Below are 16,360 nucleotides of genomic sequence, written 5' to 3'. Positions count from 1 at the left end.
ACGTAAAAACCGGCAAAAAAGACTGTTTTTGAACATCAGTTAGATTTGAACGCAGCTTCTTCATAATAATGTTCATTGTCGAAAATGTTTGCTCGCAAATGTATGTGGACCCGAAGGTAACAAGTAGTTTGATATCCATGTTACGCAAGTTGGCGAACTTGGATTCATTCAGTAACGCTTGGAATTTGTAAATGATTTCACGCAAAGAAAACAAAGCAATAAAGGCTACCCTACACCAGGGTTGGGCAAACTACGGCCCGCGAGAGTCTAAAGAAACATATCAAAAATATTGATAAAATGCGTACTAAATATCGAATTAATGCAGGGACTTGATTAAACTTTTTCTTAGTATATTTCACCATGATAATTCTAAGGCAGTGGTCCTCAAACTGGTGGCGTGAAAGCATTTGAAGGGGGCGCGAAGCTGAGCTCGACCAAAAACAATGTTCGCGCCCTGCGCGATTTACACCCAATTCCTAGTTTTTATTCTGTATTCGGTCTGAATATCAAATCTAAAAATCTCCCACCACAGTCGTAACCTTCCATGCCATCAAACTAACCGTTAGGTTTGCTAGCATCCTGATTGCGATTTGTGATATGACGAGAAGGGGGGCGCGGGGGGGGGGCGTGTCTTAAATAGTTGGAGAAACACTTTTCTAAGGTAAATACTTCCTATATCATTTTTCATGTTTAATTTCTGGCTCGACCATCTGAAGACCCACGCAGTTTGAAAGGTTTCAACTGCTAAAAATCACAGAAATCCTAAACGAGATTGACATAATTCGGATCACGAGTGTGATTTCAGATTGGCCACTCCAATTTTAACTATTTTAGTGATGTGCTTATAAAATTGATTCGCCCGTGTCTTGGATCAGGAATATCTAGAAACTCCGGGATTGGACAGCTTTTTTCGAGGTGCCCTGAAGTAGGCCTATGTTGATACAACCAAGCAGCTGCAAAAGACTTCGCAAAACATCAAGGACATGTCTTTTGTAAATATTTATTTGGAAATATCACAATAAATAACAAGAGGGATGTCAGTTGTCACGGTGACGTCACAGTCAGTTGTCGCGGTGACGTCACAATGACACAATTTTGCATTTTGCAGAAGCCTTCGAAGTCAGTTTGCGGATCTTGCGCAAGTTTTTCTTCGGTGCTTCTTCAAGCATCGGTTTAGCATTCAAACTCTTGAGGTGATTTTTTGCAAAACAATTGAAAGCACTTTGCACAATAAGGTTGAAGTTCAAATGGCTAGATTTACATTTGACATGCATGAGGTGACGAAAACGAGATGTAGAAAACACAACATAACGCATTGCATTCAAAAAAACATTGCGTTGATTCATACAGCACATCAACTCTTTTAACGTGTCTTCATCTGCTGAAACAGCTGGGAAATATTGCACAGCCAATAATGTAATGGCAAAGCAAATTTCAGTTGGTTCAGCAAGTCCTCCACGATCTGCCATGTCAAAAATCGTTTTATATCTCTCAGGAATGCATCCATTAATATCTGGAACATTATTAATATCGGATATGAGCACGCCTCCGCAGTCGTCACAATGCCTACGACAGAAAATTGAGCGACCAATATATCCAATCCACTAACGAAGACTACAACAGATGCATCAGTATCGTCCACATCATTTGTGACGACAGTTTTCATGAAGTCAGCAAGCCACTGGAAATCTTCGTGGTTTACTGATGCATCATCCTCGCCCGGTTCACAGCTGATGATTGCTCTGGACAGTCTATCCCGCTGCAGCAGGCTTAGACACCGAATTTTGTTCTGCCAGCAGCAATTGCTTCACAGACATGAAGAAATTACCGCCATTGCTCTGCCGGTACATCCCAAATCGGGCTTCGATTGGGTCGGACATTATTTTCCCGGATAATATATATTCCACATCGTGAGTTACTTGCAGATGCTCCGTCAACGATAGCACAGCCCCCATTGTCTGAATACAGGCCATGAATGTTTCATTGCTGAGACCAGCACAGCTCGACTTTTGCCAATTCTTGAAAATGTCTATGGCTCTTCTCAAATAGGTAACACCGGTATGATCCTCACCAATTTGCAGCGGCGTGAAAATGAATTCCTTTTCCACACGGCTGAAACGAATATTTTGTCGCATTAGATGAAAGTCAAATTGCAGCAAGAAACCTATGTAATGAAACTTTTACCTTTACTTGGGCTTTTAACAGACATGATATTCCAAATGGTTTGAATGAATGCAACATATTTTGCAGTTTGCAGAAATTCTGGATGTCCTTCCTTTGCGAAGTGCTTTAGTCCCACTACTGTTGAATCACTAAACACGCCTGAAGAAAAGGTCGGTAATCAGGTCATGATCTTTACCAAGGATTCATAAAAGTCGAGACGGCGAGCTAACAATGACATATGATACTTACTCAAAGCGTGCTGAGGCGAAGTTCGGGCGATGCTGCTAGGATTAAGAGAAACTTTTTTGAGTTCATGAGCAACTTTCAATGCCCTGCCTTCTTCCAGAGCATAGAGGGTTTTGATATGAAGGAACTTTGCATGGCATGACACTCCCAGTATATCCCTCATTGTCTTTAGTAGGGGGGTGCATCTGCTTCTTATTCACAAAAGGGTTGAAGATGTTTTTGAAGTTGTGAGTGAAATCGAAAATCAAAAATAATTTTTCTCGGGGTCGATATGGATGTTCGATGCTATGACGAAGTTCTCCATTACAGAGATCCATGAATAATTTCCTAAAAATAAGTAATAAATGCATGTTTTACAACTTCAAAAACCAACAATGATATAAAAACTCACCGGTTACAGACATGGTTGTCTGTTGATATTGCTACCACCACCAGTAGTATATCGTTGATCTTTTCCATCACTTCATCAAACCATGTTCGCAGCGTATCAGTGTCAAGTTTGTCAACCGGAATGAGACAAACCACATCCTTGCACTTCCCAAAAAGTGATTGCACCATGAATGTTAACACCGTCTTAGCGGGATTGCCACTTTCTGTTAACCCGATGAAAGAACCATTTGTATATTCCACGCGCTGTGCGGTAAAAACCTCGTCTATCATTAAGGTTACAATTTTTTCTCGTTTGGATAAAGATTTAGTCCTTTGCTTCTAGATATCCCTGTCTTGGATAGATTCGTTCTATGCGTAGAATAAGCAGAGGTGGTCAAAGTAGTCAAGAAAGCTACTCAAGTAGAAGTAGAAGTAGCGACGAAAAAATCTACTCAAGTACGAGTAGAAGTACTTCTTGAATAAGCCACCTAAAACTACTTGAAGTAGAAGTATAATTCACTGACTTTAAATCTACTCAAGTAAGTAAGTAGTTTTGAAAACAGTCCTAATTCGTTCGCATGGACTGTCAAAAGCTGCGAATTGAGCTATGCGGAAGGTGCAGACAGCTTGATTCGTATTGATGTATCCCAGGAGGTATCAATTTTCGACAGAATAAGCATTGTTTCGCATCATGGGATGCAAATTATAGTATTGATATGAAAATGCGATACAAACCCTTTGTTTACTAGAAGACCCCGTTGTTAGAGAATATCATGGCATGGTGCCCTACCCCATATTATAAGGCCTCAGTTTAGGCGAAGAGCAATACGTAGAAGTTGTATCGGATACGGTTTCATCACTTTACGCGATTAGTATACGCTAATAACAAATATTGTGGATCGTAAAAGTTATATTTAGTGTGGACTTATTTTCGAAAATAGAGGCATTACTATACTTGCTTTTATTCATTAACATGTATGTTCTACAGACAAAAGAACTGAAAGTAATTAAAACAAAGCATTCAGCTAAAAGTATGATACTCGCAATTGAAAGTAAAATACAAATACCACTTCTAATAAGCGGAAAACATATTTCATGTCTTTTGTCGATAAAGCTTCAAAGGTGATCTGCTAAAACAGGTGTAAAGTTAAAAAAACTGGATTTTCCTGATTAGCAAGACACGTAATGGGCTGCTAGATTACGATGTGATAGGTAATTGATATATTGCGAAACGGTAGCTTCAGACGTTATTCTGGGCCATATTTACTGTGATGAAATATTTTATATGGGCGTCAATGCAGTATGAGAATAACCAAGCAATCCGGTACCTAAACTATATTCACTGATAATTCCATGAAAACATATGTGTCACTCCATAACTACTATGCGCAAAGCGCAACAAAATTTCTGGGCTTTACTTGACTTTGATGAATATTAAATGTTGGTACTCCGTAAAAACCGCCCCGAAATTCCTCAGGCTATCTTTCGTATTGGGGGATTAAACTACTTCTACTTGACAAACTGAAAATAGCGAAAAGTAAGTAAGTAGATCACAAAATATTACGAAGTAGAAGTAGAAGTAGAGAAAATTAGATCTACTTGAGTAAGTACCAGAAGTAGAGGAAAACTACTTGAGTACTTCCAAAAAGTAGAAGTACTTCGTTACTGACCACCTCTGAGAATAAGGGTATTTAAATTTTATCTACAAATAGTAGAAGCGTGTTTGAAGCAGGGCTGTGGAGTCGGTATATTTTACCACCGACTCCGACTCCGACTCCACACATTTTAAATGGACCGATTCCGACTCCGACTCCTGAGTCATTAAACCTACCGACTCAGACTCCGACTCCAACCCCGACTCCAACAGCATTACCAATTTACTTCGAAAATTATATACCACAGTGACGGTTAAATGACTATCATACAGCCATTAAACATATGCAAACATATGATTAACGATGGCATGCAAGATTGTTTATTCGTGGAACAGCTCGAATTATTCACTATGCAATGCATGAAAGATTGCTTTTCTAAATATCCTTCCTTTTCTCATATTTTATCAGTTTTTAGAACATGGACTCTCTAATAACCTTATATGTATGAATCATTCAAACAAGACATATATCGTATCCTGTATAATTAAAATGTAGATAAACAATCGAACTTCTGCTCTCGTGTATGAGTCAGCAACTAATACAAAGATGCATCTTACTAATATTATCATTACACACTGTACTGATTACAAGCACACACACTCTCACACACTACTAATAGACATTGGCCCTAAACGAAATTCAGGAAGTACTCAAATAGCATATGTCTAGTCTACATGCACTTAGTCAAGTATCCAATCACTAGGACTTGCAGTCTTTCTTAATCATTTGTTCGACCCAAGCAGCTAAGCTACACTACAAATATTTTTAATTTTGTCAAGTGGGAAGGAGCGTTTGGTGATATTTACATCAATTTTACAACCAGACGATATGTTTGCTCTGTCACAATATCATCGTATAATTCAAAAACTGCATCAATTTGTGACTATATCGCGAAGATGCATATTGCTTCTTTCTTCCTCTATGCAACTGAATTGTAATTTGCAAATAATGTCCAATTTTATCTAAGTCAGGGGTGGCCAACCTTTTCGGCCAAAAGGCCACATGTGATTTACGAACCATTGCGCTGGCAACTTGAATTTTGATAATTATTTTTTAGTCGTCCGATAAGAGCGAACCGAATTAGGTAACATTGAAAACAAGACTTATGTAACTCCGCTTTAAAATTGATAACAAGTATGTCATGAAAACTCCGTTTGCAACTGTACAGTGTGCACTGTGCAGTCATGACCTGGTCGCGCCAAGCACGAAATTTATTCAAAGGTAATGTATGATTTCGATCAATAAACATATTACTTGCATATATTGGGGGTCGCCTCTGTATAGCAATGGGCTCATTTGGCAAGGACAGGATTATTTGGCGTTTTAGACATAGCAATATCGACGGTTTCGGTGAACATGGCTCTCTCATTTTGTGCAAATGTTTCATCGCCGACTATCTCGCTTCGAGCGCACAAGCGATGTCGCATGTTGGACGACACGTTATCTCCCAATTGCGAGTATAGTTGGACTCAATTCTGTAAATTACCCGTATTTATAATTCCCCGGAGGGGTTCCAATACTAAATGCAAGAAATGTGACAATAAATCAAGCGAAGTGCTGAAAAAATTTCAAGTCAAATAAATCTGCTACGGAATATTATACTTTATGGTGATATACGAAGATCTGCGATGAATGTGGCTGGCCCCTGGTTACGCCAGTGCGTCGAAACTGATGTTTTAGTCAGTCATCAAATTTCGCGGTCACGCTAACCAAATTTTGGTTGGCCTTGCAATTTTACCTGATGTTATATCTAATTTCGAGAATTACCTCGCAGGCCACACTAGATCTTCTCGTGGGTCACATTTGGCCTGCAGGGAACGGTGTGGCCGCCCCTGATCTGTATCGTTACTAATAACAGTGATTGATGGTACATAAAAATCCTATTATAGGTATTATATTATTAATTTAAAGATAACTTTGAAAGCAATTGTTTTCATGATAAAGACGTTCAGGTTGGAGTCGGAGTCGAAGTTAGGGTCATTTTCACAAACTCCGACTCCGACTCCAGTCGGTATATTTTCCACGACTCCGACTCCAGCCATTACAGTTTTCACGACTCCGACTCCGACTCCATCAAGCGAAAATTAGCCAAACTCCGACTACGACTCCACCGACTCCGACTCCGACTTCACAGCCCTGGTTTGAAGCTAACATGACTATGATGATGTCAGCATTGTGTGTCCTGGAACTGAACCAAAAGTGGAATTTTAAATCTATGAAGAGATCGCCGCTCACAGATTTAAATTTCAATCCTGTTTTAGGAATCGGAACAACCGACTTTCATCTCTATAGTTCTGACAAATTGGTCATTGAGGTCTACCAGCCTATGAAATCTCGCCACTGTTTCCGACGCGTGTACGATATCATCAAAGTAATGTTTGTTTTGTTTTAAATAAGCATATGTATTTTCTCCATGTCCTCACTATAATCAAATACCAATATTGCAATTTGGTTTGTATTCCGAATTTTATATAGTGCGGCCTGCGAATGGATCCAGATGTTGAATGCGGTCTGCGAGCTCAAAAGTTTGCCCACCCTTGCCCTACACCTACAATGACTATGATTTTTCGTCGTAAAGTAAGTAGTGGGGGGGTTACGGCAGACTTTAACTGCGGGCCACATTATCATGTAAGACCGTAAACTGTCTGCGGGTCGGGTACGTATGTTGTCCAACACTTGGGTATGAATTATGGAGTCGACCTCGATCGGACCCACGGCTCATTGGTGTTTCAGCTGTGGATTATACCACTACGCTATCTCGCCACACGAAAACTTCGTTTGTTAGGACGTATTATACGATTTCTGTAGTGCAGTGGTTCCCAACCTGTGGTACGCGTACCACTAGTGGTGAGCGAAAGTTTTCCAGGTGGTACGCGAGTAGATTCTCTTTTTTTCGACCGAAGGGAGTTATTAGTTCAGGTGGAGTTGATTTTGAGTTTTTTGAAGCGGTCGTCGTCGTGGTGGTGAGGTCGTCGTCGTGGGTAGGGGCAATCCCACCCTACGGGGTAGAGATCTAGTGGTAAAGCATTGGGATTCTTACCTAACCAAATTCCGTTTTAATATATTTGACCACAAGAATTCCAAATGAATCCACTACAGAAATCATATACTGTGCCTTAAAATGCTAAACGCGATGGCTTCGGCAGCTAAACGCGATGGTAATATTTTTGCCGCGTAACTTATGCAGGTGGTATGCGAGCACTGCGTAAAACCTCGAAATGGTACGTGGGTGGAAAAAGGTTTTAAAACACTGCTGCAGTGGTTCCATTTGTAATTATTGTCGTCAATTAGTAATAATAGAGAACATTATAATTGGTTGGGTACGAATTCCAATGCTTGACAATAAGATTAGTTCTCCGTAAGACGTCATAGGCTTGACCCTACCGACGAAAGTGAATGGATTGAGATTTAATTTGTTATTATGTAACAAGAATTATACCGATAAAAATGTTAAAGTAATAATTAACTCAAGTAAGGTCAAGTAAAGCATATCGAACATATGTATCAGACTTGGACAACTAAAAATTCTCAGCCTTTCCAAATTAGATTAGAACAGTGGTCGGGAATCTATGGCTCGCGAGCCATATATGACTCTTTTGGGTATAAAATATGGCTGTTTGCCAAATATTTATTTTTGTACTGAATTGATCAATATCGCAGCGACTTGTTGGTAAATTTTCATCGCGGCTAAAATAACTATTCTCGTGGCAGTATGAACATGTCTTTGAGAGGTAAAGACAATGTCGTCTTCAGGTTTAGGGGCTCGGACCCCCTCTCTTCAAAATCATCAAATTTAAGTTACTGTCACGCCAGCGGCCAAAATATCACTCGCAATTCCATGCGCCCGTATTGTTTGCAATATACTGGAGCCGAATCTCGGCACCTGTTAATTGGCACGCTAATGATTAGTTCTCTGATTGCGCCGTTTATTTAGTTGCCTGACATAACGACTACTCGTACTGTTAAGATGTCTCTTCTGTAATAAACGTTTATCGTGTGGCGACATCGTTTCGTGGTGCAACAGGGAGTACAGGCTCTGTATCCTGGCGTGGTGACATCGATGGGATTCGAACCCACGCCATCGAAGTTACTACTGACTCAAACCTCCTGGCGATGTATCCGAATCGAAATCATGAGTTGTGCGATACGTTGACTCGAAGAGCACAGCAGATATGGCGCCGCCCATTTCAAAACGCAGTTTTCAAATACACATTGTCTTCCTGATCTACGGCGCGAAATGAACTGTTGTGGATGTGACACTCACAATTACAAACTCGAATTACAAACAACGCCATAGCTATCCACGTTCCGTTTTCTCCGCGTTCTGTGTAGTATAAAATTTATGCGTGTAGCGCAACGTTATGTTACCGCCGAATACTTTGAGAATGGTGAAGTCGGTAAGTATTTAGGGCGGAGATAATAAAGTTGGATTAGCCATAAAAGTCGATTATCGCGTTCGTCAGGATTTATCAACCCAGGATTAAGGAAACCGGTTGATCGCAGCGCATAAAGTTAGTGATAATCTCTTGATTTATCAAACCAGAACAAACTATGGATAACTTGTTATCTATAAAAACTGGGTACCATTCCTATGCACAAATATTTCTGGTAATGACCGTGCCGATGGTCCCCTAGGTAATAGCTTCACTAATTATGAGTAGTTATATAGATCGGTCGTGACCTGCCATTGTGGCTTATGGGCCCGCTCACACGGTGCCTCGAAACTCGTGTTGGCACGGTGACCCTTTTGACCCCCCCTATCTCTCGCACGGTGCCATTGTGTCTTATGTATCCTCTCACACGGTAACCCTTTTCGGTATAGGCATCTCTCACACGGTGCCTCGAAAACTCGTGTTGGTGAGTCGTACTTCCAAGTATAGGCATCTCTCGCATGGTGCCATTGTGTCTTATGGAGCCTCTCACACGGTAACCCTTTTCGGTATAGGCATCTCTCACACGGTGCCGCGAAACTCGTGTTGGTGATTCGCCCTTTCGAGTATAGGCATCTCTCACGCGGTGTTGAATATGTACGAGTCGCCAACAATAACCGCACAAACGGAAACGTGGCTTGTTGTGAGGATTAAGCAGTGCGTGCAACCTATATTTCGAATGACCTGTGCGCTGAATTATTTCTCGTCCAGCCGCTACTATCGATTATTACACTATTCCATTCAGTGCGAAATAGTTTGATCGTAAATTATGATATATGATGCCGTAGTTTAGTCGTGTCAAATGACCGATCGTGTTCTCTTTCCTCGCTATTGGTTGCTACCTGAATAATACTTTCGGATTATTCGCTGTTTCGCCCCTACAGAATAGTCTGCTGTTCATAGTCACAGATTCATCGCGATGCCGCAATTTTCACACCTCGACCAGTAGAACAACACCGCGCTAACCCAGTTGTCGAATCACATAGGTCATACATTTTACGTGAAATGAAATATTGTATTGCGATATACAAATATGCAAACTATTCTTTCAATTCGACAAGTCTAGTTAACTGATCGATTTTCAATCTGCCGACACAGTTTTTAACACGAGTGAGTTGATATTTCTTCCCGGGTACGAGCGAGGCTTTGTTCCATTGATCCAAAACCACCTCACCAGTATCATCCTTCAATGTAAAACTGTATAATTTCAACTCCTTTCCGGCACCAGAATTGACCTTCTTCTCCTCTCGAGAAACACAAGTAGCGGCGATCGAGACATACGACTGAAGAATACCCATTATTGACCTGTGAATCGGTATACGGAAATAAAGATGCGGCCATTGCGTCTTATGGCGGGGGTGACGAGCGGCTCTTATTTCTTACGGCGGGGGTCGCATGCGGCTATTGCGTCTTATGGGTGCGGTCGTGATTCGTACTTTCGGTATAGACTGCGGGCGGCATGTCGTGCTTTCGCGTATAGGTTGTGTTGGTGATTCGCCATGTGTTCTTATGGGCGTGGCGGTGATTCGTACTTTCGAGTATAGACATCTCTCGCGCGGTGTTGAATATGTACGAGTCACCAACAATAACCGCACAAACGGAAACGTGACTTGTTGTGAGGATTTACGCAGTGCGTGCGACAGACGGCGATTCGAATATCAACAATAGTCGCGTTCGCAAACTAACACTTCAAAAAGATGTGAAATATTTGTAAAATCCTACGATCGCTCACAAGATACCACTTTCGGCATATCAATCTATCACTCAATACACAACCGAAGTTGAATTGTAATTGAATGCGTAAATTTATCACCTCGACATCAAAATTCGAAAACAACAACTTGATGCTTTATGTTCCCACTCTAATTTCATGATAAGTGTAATAAGTGCCGAATAACAGATACACCACCGGCGAGACTTGAATACCAACAAATTGTCACTTATTTCTATTCGAGCCGTAATCCTTTGTGAAGTTAACGCTTATTCAAAAAGGTGTGAAATATTTGCAAAACCCCGCGATCACTGACAAGATAATTTCTCGGACATAACCATCTTTCACGACTTGGTGTCATAACCATACCGATCGCTCACGCGGTGAAATTTTAGTAATCAGTTTGTCACAGAACTTGATTTCGCTGGTAAGATTTAACAAGTAACGAATAACAGACCGCCAGTGTCGGTAACTTGAATAGCGACAAATTGTCACTTATTTCCGCTCTAACCCTAATCCTCTGTGAAGTGAACGCTTATTCAAAAGGGTGTGATATAATTTAAAAATCCGACGACCACTCACCGGATAATGCTTCAGACATAGCAATCCCTCATGCCCGCTCACAAGGTAATATTTCGGTAATTAGTTTGTCCCAGAACCATCGCAGACGGTGATTCGAAAACCAACAATTTGTCACTAGCCCGCGATCGCTATATGTTTCACGCCTCGCGAAAAGTGGCTGACTTTAGTTGCGTGATAAGATCCATGAAAATATTCAATCGATGTGTTAGTTTGTCAACTTGAAATGTAACTCACTACACAAATCAAGTTGAATCGTATTTGAATGTATTGATTCGACCCAACTCAAATCCTATTCACGCGATCTGTTGAATCGAACGTAACCTGAATATTACTGACGCCAACATTCACCCTCATCAGATCATTCACACATTCCACGCCACTGTTTTAACACTTATAGAATCAATACCAACTATCTCTGACCCGATAATATTCAATCATTTTGGTAATTTGCCAACTTTAAATCCATTCGCGGGATGTACTAAAGGTAAATCCAAATAATCCAGAATGAAATATTTGGACTTTGACATTGTGCGAATCGAAATAGGTTTGACAAACATGACTACCAACTTTCACTCCAATGCGTTTCAGATTAATTTATTCACACGATCACCATCTCGCGGTCCTCACACTTACACGATCGCGTACTGTTCCCACTCACAACTTCGGTACGACATTTCAACTTGTCACAATAACTGATTATTCACATGTTGATTTGAAACAAAAGAAGCCTTGAGCAACTTATCTGGGTATTTTTTTTGTCACAATTGAGTTAATGGAAATAGTATTACACCTCGAAATTTTAACATCTTACCATACTCAAAAGAGTAAATCATGAAAACCTTGTCAAGTAAATCCGTTTGTAACTCGGCCAACCAACTATACAGAAAGAAGAAGACAAGATTACGCGAGTAATCGCTACAATCTAAAATCCATAACAAGTTCGGTTGTAGTCATATACCACCAAATCATCTTTGTTCAACTGTAAAAGTCGTTACTATGCTGTAAGATAAAGTAATTACTACTCGGTAAATTTTATAAACCAAAGTAAATACTACTCGGTGTGTGGTTTGAGATTAACATATTACATTTGAGTATACGAAATTTGAATGTCCGAACACGTAGTTGAGAATTCTTACGATCAAACGCGGGTGTTATATTGAAAATTTTCACGAATTGACACATTGATTTTGACATATGAGATTTTGTAATAGTCGATCATGACTTGGTTATTAAATTATGACATTATTAGATCAGGGTTGTGTAGAAGGTTATCACGACACCAACAAACTTTTCAGAAACATTGTTATTAACATATCGATTTGTGAAACTAGATTAACATATCTGAAATGTTTTGATTGGGAAGATTAAACCGTGTTCGTAAAAACCACACAGCGTATTGTGGATATCAGGAAATATTTTACAAATGTAATTGTCTCCAGTAACCAAGACTAAAGATGAAACAACAATTTCCTTTGTTGAACAATAACCGGTACAATACTTTATCGTCGTAATCTGCGGTGGAAATTGAAACACGTTCACACATTATCCACCGTCAAGATATCACACTAGACGAATTGTCATACCGCCGCATGATTAATGCTTAATCCGTTCGAACCATTTCACGCACTTTGATCATTACAAAAGTAAATTGTGATATGTTTGTTAGATGCATCCAATTCAACTAGAAGTGTCTAGTGCCCAACACTCGTAATATCAAAAAAGTACTTGCTACACTGTTATTTGCTAAACGTGTTTTGCATTGTTGTTCATTTCTAGTATTGATTGAAATCATTCTTGAACCCTCAAATAATAATTCCCGACATGAAACCAAGCCGCTGAAAGTCGTTACCATCACGAAGATACAATGTGTACGATGTTTGTCAAATGTGTCCTACCTGGCCAACAGAAAACAATTTTCACTAGCTTGGTAATGAAACCGAAGTCTCCATTCGATATTTTGTTTGTGTCAAATACTTTACAATGAACACATTTGCGTGGTTGAGCTTTACATCATCAGACTGCCATCTGTACATCAAGAATACATCCGACTTGTAACTGGGTCGTTTACCTAACCGAGTTGTGTGCACAGTTTGATATTTTTGTCATTTAGTGATTGCTGAACATACCACTTCGAAATACCGCGTTGATCTCAATTTCCATCATCGTGATAAGTGAAGTACATTTGTTTTGAATTCATAACAATAGGCTTTTCTATGGTATGATAAATTATTGACAAGTTCTGCTTAGAAGATTGGTTGCATATCACGAAAATAATATACCACACATATTATTACTGTTACTCCATTCATCGGTATTTTTTCCGTTGTCGATTTTCAAACGAGTAAAATTTATTACTTGAGTTGCTCTGCTTACTATATTTAAATGTATACTCGCCCGTCTTTCAACAACAAACAATGTTAAAAAAGTATGCAATCAAACACAACAAGTTTTAGGATACTAATTATTATCCCACATAACCCATTTCTTACCGAAGACATATGAAATATATTCATGTTACACGAAAATATTCGCTCATGCTACAAACCTGTACAATGATTGGTGGTGCTTTCAAACTGTTTCGATACCTCAAGAACTTTATTGTCTGAATGGTTGTTCATGTATCGTAATAATCAAGTAGTTCAACACAGAACTAGTATTAACAGAAACACCCGAGTTGTTTACACAAAAGTTTGTATGTGTACAGTATACGAATACCATGTGTAAGTCCAGCACGTTTACCTATGTAAAATTACCACTTTCACTTGCCAGTCCATCGTTTACCTGACTAAACATATTATTTTCCTTTGGAGATCTGACGTTTACCCAGAGTAAGAAACCATTTTCACTTGTAAATATTTTTTTTCCTCGGCTAACAAACCTTTTTTCACTTGGAAATATATTTTTTCTCTGGGTAACAAACCTTTTTCACTTGGAAATATATTTTTTCTCCGGTCAACAAACCTTTTTCACTTGGAAATATATTTTTTCTCTGGTTAACAAACCTTTTTCACTTGGAAATATATTTTTCTCTGGTCAACAAACCTTTTTCACTTGGAAATATATTTTTTCTCTGGTTAACAAACCTTTTTCACTTTGAAATATATTTTTCCCCGGGTAACAAACCTTTTTCCCTGAGCAACAAACCATTTTCACTTGGTGGTCCGTCGTTTACCCGAGTAAAAATATCATTTGCCTTTGGAGATCCGGCGTTTACCCAGTGTAACAATACATTTTCACTTGGAAAAATACTTTTACCTAGAGTAACTAATCATTTTCTCCTGGGTAACAAACCCTTTTCGTCTGGAAACTATCATTTAACTGAGTACCAACACCGTTTTCACTTGGAAATACATTTTCTCCTGGGTAACAAACCCTTTTCGTCTGGAAACTATCATTTAACTGAGTACCAACACCGTTTTCACTTGGAAATACATTTTTTCCTGGGTAACAATACCATTTTCGTTTTGAAAACTGACAACCACACCGGCCAATTTGATATTTTTGTATATTGTTACAACGGACAGTGACAAAATATACACCAACAACGACTCCGATACATTTGTGTAATCGCATACTCACTTGCTCTGGCGCATCCCATCAAAATCGACGGTTAGCCACACACACACACACACAAACACAATAACAACGCGCTATTTCGATATGACTGCGATGTCCGGGTTCGTGCTTTAGATTTTCCAGAACCAATCCGTCTAAAGTTGTAATCCCCCACCTTTGTTAACTGGTTGATACACGGATAACAATCTTCGGAAAATGTAGGAACGCATACTACCCATCGTGCTAACGATTCCGGGTTACTTGTGATTAATTTCCTTGCTCACCCTATACAGATTATACGTACAGCGATATGTAGCGGTAATCGGTTTGGTCAATACACATCGCCCCATTCAGTATGGAATTACAAACCCAATACAGGTCAGTTCATAACCGGATCCGGATATTCAATACAAAGCGATAAAGCAGAACCAATGACCAAATGTAATTAAACATGTAGATTTACAACCCTTGATTTTTTTTTTCGTGAAAAATGACAATACATATCGAATATATATTTTACGATGGTTCAACCCTACCAAGTATCCACGTAAATGTGGTTTATGACATTACATACAATGTATCAGTGTATCAATGTTGGGTGTTTATGCACACATCGGTATGACCCATAGACAACATCATCATACCCTCCAGGACTTCGTTATTGCATCGTGAGGTCAATAAAATCAATCGGTGGCATAGACGACAGAAGGCTTGGAGATCCAATGTAAAATTCAGACAAACAAACGGATATATTTGTCCATCTTGGTTATTCACTCAACTACCATTGGTGCTCTCGATACAGCGAACGGTACAGTATGCAACGCATATCATTAGAGTGATATATCCACAGGTAAATATGGGGCCTGCCCACAATAATTGTACGACGCCGACAAATCGATGCACGCAAGGTGTGGTTGATAATAATTGTTTCATGTATCAAAGAGACAGCACTCTCTCGTAAAGGTTAGCAGATCCCACAGAAACACACCTTGGATTACATTATCAAATCGATTTTAAACTTAAACCGAATCACTGGTGTTGAGAGTAGTGATATCCGATTTTTCGAATATTCATATCGACTTAGTGAACGATCGGTAACGACACTTATCATAAACATTATGAATATTAGTAATTCCAGTCGTATCTATCTTGTGTTGTTACAAGTTGCTAAAACCATCGAGTGAATCAGTGAACGGATAGTAATCTGGGTTAAATCTCGATACAATTATTGTGGGCAGGCCCCATATTTACCTGTGGATATATCACTCTAATGATATGCGTTGCATACTGTACCGTTCGCTGTATCGAGAGCACCAATGGTAGTTGAGTGAATAACCAAGATGGACAAATATATCCGTTTGTTTGTCTGAATTTTACATTGGATCTCCAAGCCTTCTGTCGTCTATGCCACCGATTGATTTTATTGACCTCACGATGCAATAACGAAGTCCTGGAGGGTATGATGATGTTGTCTATGGGTCATACCGATGTGTGCATAAACACCCAACATTGATACACTGATACATTGTATGTAATGTCATAAACCACATTTACGTGAATACTTGGTAGGGTTGAACCATCGTAAAATATATATTCGATATGTATTGTCATTTTTCACGAAAAAAAAATCAAGGGTTGTAAATCTACAT

General features: G+C 39.4%; 1 long non-coding RNA gene across 1 annotated transcript in view; it reads right to left on the bottom strand.

The window, feature by feature from the left end:
- Window positions 1–984: 984 nt before the first annotated feature.
- Window positions 985–16,360, bottom strand: part of LOC145438236 (uncharacterized) — a 41,998-nt gene continuing 26,622 nt past the window's right edge. Inside the window, exons 2-3 of the long non-coding RNA XR_013914898.1 lie at window positions 4,449–5,415; window positions 985–3,147 (exon numbers count right to left, since the gene is read on the bottom strand). This is a non-coding gene — a long non-coding RNA (uncharacterized LOC145438236). The remainder of the gene's footprint in view (window positions 3,148–4,448; window positions 5,416–16,360) is intronic.

The sequence above is a fragment of the Botryllus schlosseri genome, chromosome 4 (genome assembly GCF_051294905.1).
Source record: "Botryllus schlosseri isolate E-star chromosome 4, Bs_hap1, whole genome shotgun sequence".
NCBI classification, from domain to species: Eukaryota; Metazoa; Chordata; class Ascidiacea; order Stolidobranchia; family Styelidae; genus Botryllus; species Botryllus schlosseri.
The sequence above is the reverse complement of the archived record's forward strand: the minus strand, read 5'-3'. Positions and strand labels throughout refer to the sequence as shown.